The 7616-nt window shown below is 43.3% G+C and overlaps 1 pseudogene; it reads left to right on the top strand.

The window, feature by feature from the left end:
• The first annotated feature begins 496 nt into the window (after positions 1-496).
• Positions 497-6409, top strand: LOC143671665 (centrosomal protein kizuna-like; annotated as a pseudogene).
• The last annotated feature ends 1207 nt before the right edge of the window (positions 6410-7616 follow it).

Below are 7616 nucleotides of genomic sequence, written 5' to 3'. Positions count from 1 at the left end.
GATCAGACTGGGACCCTTAGAATCAAGGGGAGCATCAGAACTTCCACCACATCCTCCATCTGCTTCATGTGCCAGCGCTGCAGCCAGCCCCTGTTGATGGAGACCCTGGGCCTCAGCACCACCCAACAATGTGCAGTTCCAATGCTCGCCTCAGTTCAGAGGTAACCAGGAGAAGGAGAGGATGTAGGTCATACCTCCAGTGAGGAGACAGATATTGAAAAGCAACAGGATGGTGCTTCTTGCAGATACCTCCCTGATGAAAGCATGATTTCCTGGGAAAGTTCCAACAGCTTCACCTTGCTTGGGGAGTTTGACCCTGTGCGATCTCTCAGCAGCATCCAGAAAGTTGCTGGGACATTTTTTACATCCTCACTGGCACAAAAGAAGTGGATCACCCCCTGTGTGAAGAGTGTACTAGCAATCTTTTAGACCACTGGATACCCAACTCGCTTTCACAGAATTTGAGAATCAGAGCTACAAATACTTTTTGGAGACCATGGAGCTGATGAGGAAAGATGAGAAGGAGATGTTGCAGAAGGAGCTGACGAACCTGGAACTGGAGGAAGCCAGACTGCTCCAAGAGCAGGAGTTGCTGGAGAAGAATGGTAAGAGAGCAACAGAAGATCTTAAGGCAGCCCAGGCAGAGACCAAGGCACTGGAGCAGCAGGAAAAGCAGCACCAGAAGGACTATAGTGACAACAGCTGGAAATGCTTGACGCACAGACAGGTGAGGACAACAGGCTAAGTTGTGCCCAGCCCCAACTGGACTGGCGGCAGAAAACCAATGTTTTCAATGCAACATTTGATATCCAGCAAGAAGGCCCCTTGGGAACCATCAATAACTTCAGGTTGGGCTGCCTTCCCACTGTCCCTCTGAGCTGGAATGAGATTAATGCTGCTTAGGGAAAGAGAGCTGTGCCGCTCCTTGCCCTGTCCAAAAAAAAAAAATGGACTGGAATTTCAGAGGTACCGACTTGTCCCTTGTGGAAACCATTCTTATCTGAGGTTGTTAACAGATGACTCCATTGAACTGCCATTATTCTGTTACAGGGGGAAGAGTGTTTTCTTGGATGATAAATTTGATTATGCAATGATGACTTTCTTGGACTGTATGCAACAGTTCAAGGAAGAGGCCGAGAAAGGGGAGTTGGGTCTCTATTTGCTCGACAGGATCAGTGTGAAGAACGGCTTAAGGGACGATCCTGGATGTAGCAGTGAGAGTGGACAAAGGCTCTTAAGTACATGCTTGTAAATTTGAAGTGGAGTCTTGCTTGGGTTTCCTTAAGGTGGTCTCAAAAATGACTTTTTTTCTTCTATGAGGGAGAGGGAGGATATTGCTTTAAGATATTTTGTAAGATTATAATAAAATACAGCTCAGAGCAAAAAGAAAATGATCAGACTTGATCTAGAGATACGAATGAAGCTGATCTGGACAGGACTAAGGTAAATCAGACTACAGGGTAAAGGATGATATCGTTCATATTTTCAAACTTCAACCTCTGTGCGAAATTTATACATTGGGTATCACAATACCTAATTGAACTTGTATGGCCAGTTTACTTGAACACCATAATTACATGGAATCTTGAATAGGGAGTGAGATCTTGTTGGTTTGTACCAGTTACCGTGATGTCCTGTTACATCCCAGAGTGATTTGGGCAGAAAATAAAAAGTGTATTTGCCGAGTAGCCTTGGGAGACTGGGGAGAAAGGAGGAAATATTCAACTTCCCCGTCTGGGGAATTCCTGATATTCTTGCAAGCAGTGCGGACAAGCTATTCAATAGGCTGAGCCCTTGATCTTGGGTTTGGCCCCTACACAACTTATTCCTGAAAAGGAGAAGCTAAGCCTACTTATAATTATACCTAAGAGTCACCCCCAGAGAACCTCCTTTGTTGCTCAGATGGGGCCGCTCTCTCCAAGCCAACTCGGCAGCTGAACTCACTGCCCTCCCCGCTACGTGGGATATGACTCCCGGGGGTGTAAATCTCCCTGCCAGCGTGGTACCTGACTCATGGGATGAGCCGGGACCCAGCATCACGGGATTGAGAAAGCCTTCTTGACCAAAAGGGGAAGAGAGAAAGGAGACAAAATAAAGAGAGATTTCAAACAGAGTCAAGAGGCTATGGGTGGTTATTCTTATGCATTGTACAGATAGCTCTGTTTAGTTTATGGTGTAGTGGAGAGGCTGGAGGGAAGTACCTGGAACTCTAGAGCTGTGTTCCAGTAGCCATGTTTCTTGAAGATGACTGCATAAAGATATAGCTTTTACAATGTGAGTGTGTGGTTGTGAAAACCTTGTGTCTGATGCTCCCTTTGTCCAGGGTATGGACAAATGAGTAAAAATATATAGATAAAAAATAAAAAGATAGATCCACGGTGCATGATGGCTGCATTGCCTCGGACAAGCGGGTCATGTGGCCGCCCCAGGCCTTCACACCGTCCACATCCCTGGGGAGCTGGGTCCACGGGGAGAAGCTGGGTCCACGGGGAGAAGCTGGGCCCACGGGGAGAAGCTGGGCCCCCTCCACCACAGGCCGCGGGGCAGTGAAAGGAAGAGATTGGACCTGGAAAGGAAACTTTATGAATATAACCAGCCTGATAAATGCTGAGTTAAGCTAAAGTGTGTAAAAGTAAAGAAATACCGGAAGGAAATATGTGAATCAGAAAAGAGGGCTCAAACTCAAAACCAGGAACATTCAAAGTGACTTGAGCATGTCCAAACTCGTATTGAACAGTTTCCCACAAACACAGAGGAGCTGGATGCAACAACTGAAGATTGACTGTGAGACTCAAATGGAGAAGACGCGGCTACTCCCAAGATAGTGTGGGAATAAAAGGTGAACTGAAAGATGAAGACAGGGAAAGGGTTGCCGTGCAGGCAGGAATTAACTTGGGGACAGCCATGTCAAGATTTTTTCAACCAGCAGCAATCTTTAGGGGCCACCAAATGTCAGCCATCTCAAGCCTTGGGGGTTTCAGTGCAGAGCAGAAATCTCCCCAGCCCACAAAGAACTTTTCATTTCCTGACCCACTTTCATGCCGACAAACAGCTCAAAGCAGTAACGAGACAGCCAGCTGCATAGTGCAAACTGACAGTGACACACAGTGCTTAAATAAGTCTGACAAAATAGATGGAAAGACATCTCTTCAGATTGGCAAGACGATGGCAGTCAGAGCCAGTGTATTGTCTGAGGAGGAGCAGACACGTGGCTGGGAGACATGAAGCCACACACGTCACAGCAAAAGCAATTTATCTGAGAGCAGAAAGTCTGCTGAACCCCATTACCCGCCATGGGAGAGATTAAGTCCAGGGAACAGAGCCACTGATTTTTTTTTTAATTTATTTAGTTTGCTCTCTACAGGTTTTTTAAAAATTGTTTTTCCATTCTACATATACAATCAATAATTCACAATATCATCACATAGTTGTATATTCATCATCGTGATAATTTCTTAGAACATTTGTATCAATTCAGAAAAAGAAATAAAAAGAAAACAGAAAAAATTCGTACATTCCATACCCCTTACCCCTCCCTTTCATTGATCACTAGTATTTCAATCTACTAAATTTGTTTTAACATTTGTTTCTCCTGTTATTCATCTTTATTCCATATGTTTTACTCGTCTGTTGATAAGGTAGATAGAAGGAGCATCAGACACAAGGTTTTCACAATCACACAGTCACACTGTGAAAGCTATATCATTATACAATCATCTTCAAGAAACATGGCTACTGGAACACAGCTCCACATTTTCAGGCAGTTCCCTCCAGCCTCTCCATTACACCTTAACTAAAAAGGTGATAACTATATTATGCATAAGAATAACCTCCAGGATAACCTCTTGACTCTGGAACTTCTCAGCCGTTGGCACTTTATTTTGTCTCATTTTGCTCTTCCCCCTTTTGATCGAGAAGGTTTTCTCAATCCCTCGATGCTGAGTCTCAGCTCATTCTAGGATTTCTGTCCCACGTTGCCAGGAAGGTCCACACCCCTGGGAGTCATGTCCCACACAGAGAGGGGGAGGGTGGTGAGACTGCTCGTTGTGTTGGCTGGAGAGAGAGGCCACATCTGAGCAACAAAAGAGGCTCTCTTGGGGGTGACTCTAAGGCCTAAATTTTAAGTAGACCTGATGTATCTTTTGTGGGGTTAAGTTTCATGTGAACAAACCCCAAGATTGGGGGCAGAGCCACTGATTTAAAGCATGGTGGTGCCAGCAAATCCGAATGATCAGAGGGAGAAATAGTGACACACGAACATATTGAAGTCACAAAAGAAAAAGCCAGACGACCAGCCTTCCCCGTAGTGGTTTCTGTGCATCTGAAAATCATCTTCCGTGGGGAGACCGGAAGTTCAGAGGCCGTACAGAAACAGGCAAGAAGAGCAGGGAGAGGAAAGCTTGAGCAGCAGCAGCAACGACCGCACTATTTCTGTAAGTGAAGATGATCTGATTTTAAAGAGTCCAAAACCACAGCCAAGTCCAGGTGTGCTGGTTTGAAAGATTTATGTACCCTAGAAAAACCATGGTTTAATCCTAGGCAATCTTGTGGAAGCAGCCATTTCTCTTAATTCCTATTCAGCACTATAGGTTGGAAACTTAACTGGTTTGTCTCCGTGGAGAAGTGATTCAATCAATGTGTGTATTAAACTTGATTAGATAGAGATGTCGATTAGTTTACTGGAATCCTGTAAAAGAAGACACATTTTGGAGAATGTGGGAGATCCTGACAGAGTACAGAAGGATGACAGAACACCACAGAACCACGAAGCAGAGAGTCCACCAGCCAGCGACCTTTGGAGATGAAGAAGGAAAATGCCTCCCAGGGAGCTAGAGAGGAAGCTAGCAGAAGACGCAGTGTTCCCCATGTGCCCTTCCAGCCTAGAGAGAAACCCTGACCATGTTCGCCATGTGTCTTCCCACTTCAGAGAGAGACCCTGGACTTCATCATCCTTCTTGAATCAAGGTGTCTTTCCCTGGATGCCTTAGATTGGACATTTCTACAGACTTGCTTTAATTGGGACATTTCCATAGCCTAAAAACTGTCAACTTGCAACTTATTAAATTCCCTTTTTTAAAGCTGTTCCATTTCTGGGATATTGCATTCCGGCAGCTAGCAAACTAAAACACCAGGTGACAAAGTGGAGGGAAAGGTTATTTTTATGCATTATATAGATGTCCCCTTTTTAGTGTATGGTGTACTAGAGTGGCTAGAGGGAAGTACCTGAAACTGTTGAACTGTATTCCAATAGCCTTGATTCTTGAAGATGCTTGTTTAACTATATAGCTTTTACAATGTGACTATGTGATGACGGTCCCTTTATCCAGGATGTATTGGTTTGTTAATGCTGTCAGAAAGCAATATACCAGAAATGGAACAGCTTTTAAAAAGGGAATTTAATGAGTTACAAGTTTACAGTTCTAAGGCCATGAAAATGTCCAAACTGAGGCACCAACAACGGGTTACCTTCACTCAAGAAAGGTTGATGCCATCTGGAACACCTCCGTTAGCTGGGAAGGCAGGTGGTTGGTAACTGCTCATCCTTGTAACTAGTCCCGTTGCTTCAACTTCTGATGGTTTCCCCTCTAAGCATCTGTGGGCCTTCACTTAGTTCCTTCAGGACACAACTCTGGGTTCTGGCTTGCTTAGCATCTCGTGGGAAGTCACATGGTGACATCTGTTGGACTCTGCCCATGTCAGCTCCCTGAGAATCTCCAGACATCCATGTCTCTGTCAGCTCTGAAGCAACTGTTCTCCAAGTGCTTCCATCTGCATTTCCAAACATCTATGTCTGCATCTACATCTGAGTCTTCTTCAAAATATTTCCACTTTTAAAGGACACCAGTAAACTAATCAAGACCCAACTTGAATGGGCAGAGTCACGTCTCCATGTAACCAAAAGGTCAGCCCCACATTTGGGCATAGTGCATCTTTGTGGAGATAATCTCATCAAAGGGTCACACCCATTCTGTGTGAGACCAAACAGAGAGATGTTTATTTGGTGCAAAATTTATATTTAGGGTAGGTATTACATACCATATTTGTATGGTCAGTTTAGTTGAACACCATAAGACATGGAACCTTGAATAGAGCGTGAGATCTTGTTGGTTTGTACAGGTTAGTGTGATGCCCTGATACATCCTAGAGTAATTGGGGCAATGAATAATAAAGTATTTGCAATGTCCCCTTGGGGAACTGGGGAGAAAGGAGGAAATACTCAACTTTTCCATTTGGGAAATTCCTAATATTCGCACAGTTGGAGCCCTCGATCCTGGGGTTCAACCATATGAAACTTATTCCTGCAAATGAGAGGCTAAGCCTATTTATAATTATGCCTAAGGGTCACCCCCAGAGAACCTCTTTTGTTGCTCAGATGTGGCCGCTCTCTCCATGTCAGCTCAACAGGTGAACTCACTGCCCTCCCCACTACATGGGACATGACTCCCAGGGGTGTAAATCTCCCTGACAATGTGGGACCTGACTCCTGGGATAAGCCAGGACATGGCATCATGGGATTGAGAAAGCCTTCTTGACCAAAAGGGGAAGAGAGAAATGAGGCAAAATAAAGTTTCAGTGACTGAGAGATTTTAAACAGTCAAGAGGTTATCCTGGAGGTTATTCTTACACATTATTTAGATATTCCTTTTTAGTTTATGGTGTATTCAAGTGGCTGGAGGGAAGTACTTGAAGCTTTAGAGTTGTGTTCCAAAAGCCTTGTTTCTTGAAGACAATTGTATAATGATATAGCTTTTACAATATGACATATCATTGTGAAAACCTTGTGTCTGCTGCTCCTTTTATACAGGATATGGACAGATGAGTAAAAAATAAGGGTAAAAAAGACATAAATAATAGGGGGGATAAAGGGTAAAAATTTGGGTAGATTGAAATATAGGTGGTCAATGAGAGGGAGGGGTAAAGGGTAAGGGATGTATGAGTTTTTTCTTTTTTATTTTTCATTTCTGTTTCCTGAGTGATGCAAATGTTCTGAAAGTGATCACGGTGATGAATACACAGCTATATGATCATATTGTGAGCCACTGATTATATGCTGTGAATGGACTGTATGTGTGTGAAGATTTCTCAATAAAAATACTAAAAAAAAAAATAAAACACACCCAGAACTGGGAGTGTCACGTCTCTGTGGAAATAATGTAATCAAAACAATTTCCACCTTACAATAATGAATTAGGATTAAAGGACGTGACTTTTCTGGGGTACACAACACTTTCAAACTGGCACACAGGGTATGGACAGATAAGTAAAAAATAAGAACAAAATATAAATAAATAATGGGGGGGATAAGGGTTAGAAAAATTGGGTAGATTGCAATACCAGTGATCAATGAGAGGGAGGGGTAAGGGGTATGAAATGGATAGGTTTTCTCTTCTTTCTTTTTATTTCTTTTTCTGAGTGCTGCAAATGTCCTAAAAATGATCATGGTGGTAAATACACAACCATGCCCATTGATGGGATGGTTTGGATGGATTGCATGGAGTGTGAAGATATTTCAATAAAAGTATTTTTAAAAATATGCTATATTTTACCTGGTATGATTGTGAAAGTCACCGTCTTTATTTTTATAGTTTGACTGTTCATGGTTTAAGTTAATACTT

The sequence above is a fragment of the Tamandua tetradactyla genome, chromosome X, assembly GCF_023851605.1.
Source record: "Tamandua tetradactyla isolate mTamTet1 chromosome X, mTamTet1.pri, whole genome shotgun sequence".
NCBI lineage: Eukaryota > Metazoa > Chordata > Mammalia > Pilosa > Myrmecophagidae > Tamandua > Tamandua tetradactyla.
The sequence above is the reverse complement of the archived record's forward strand: the minus strand, read 5'-3'. Positions and strand labels throughout refer to the sequence as shown.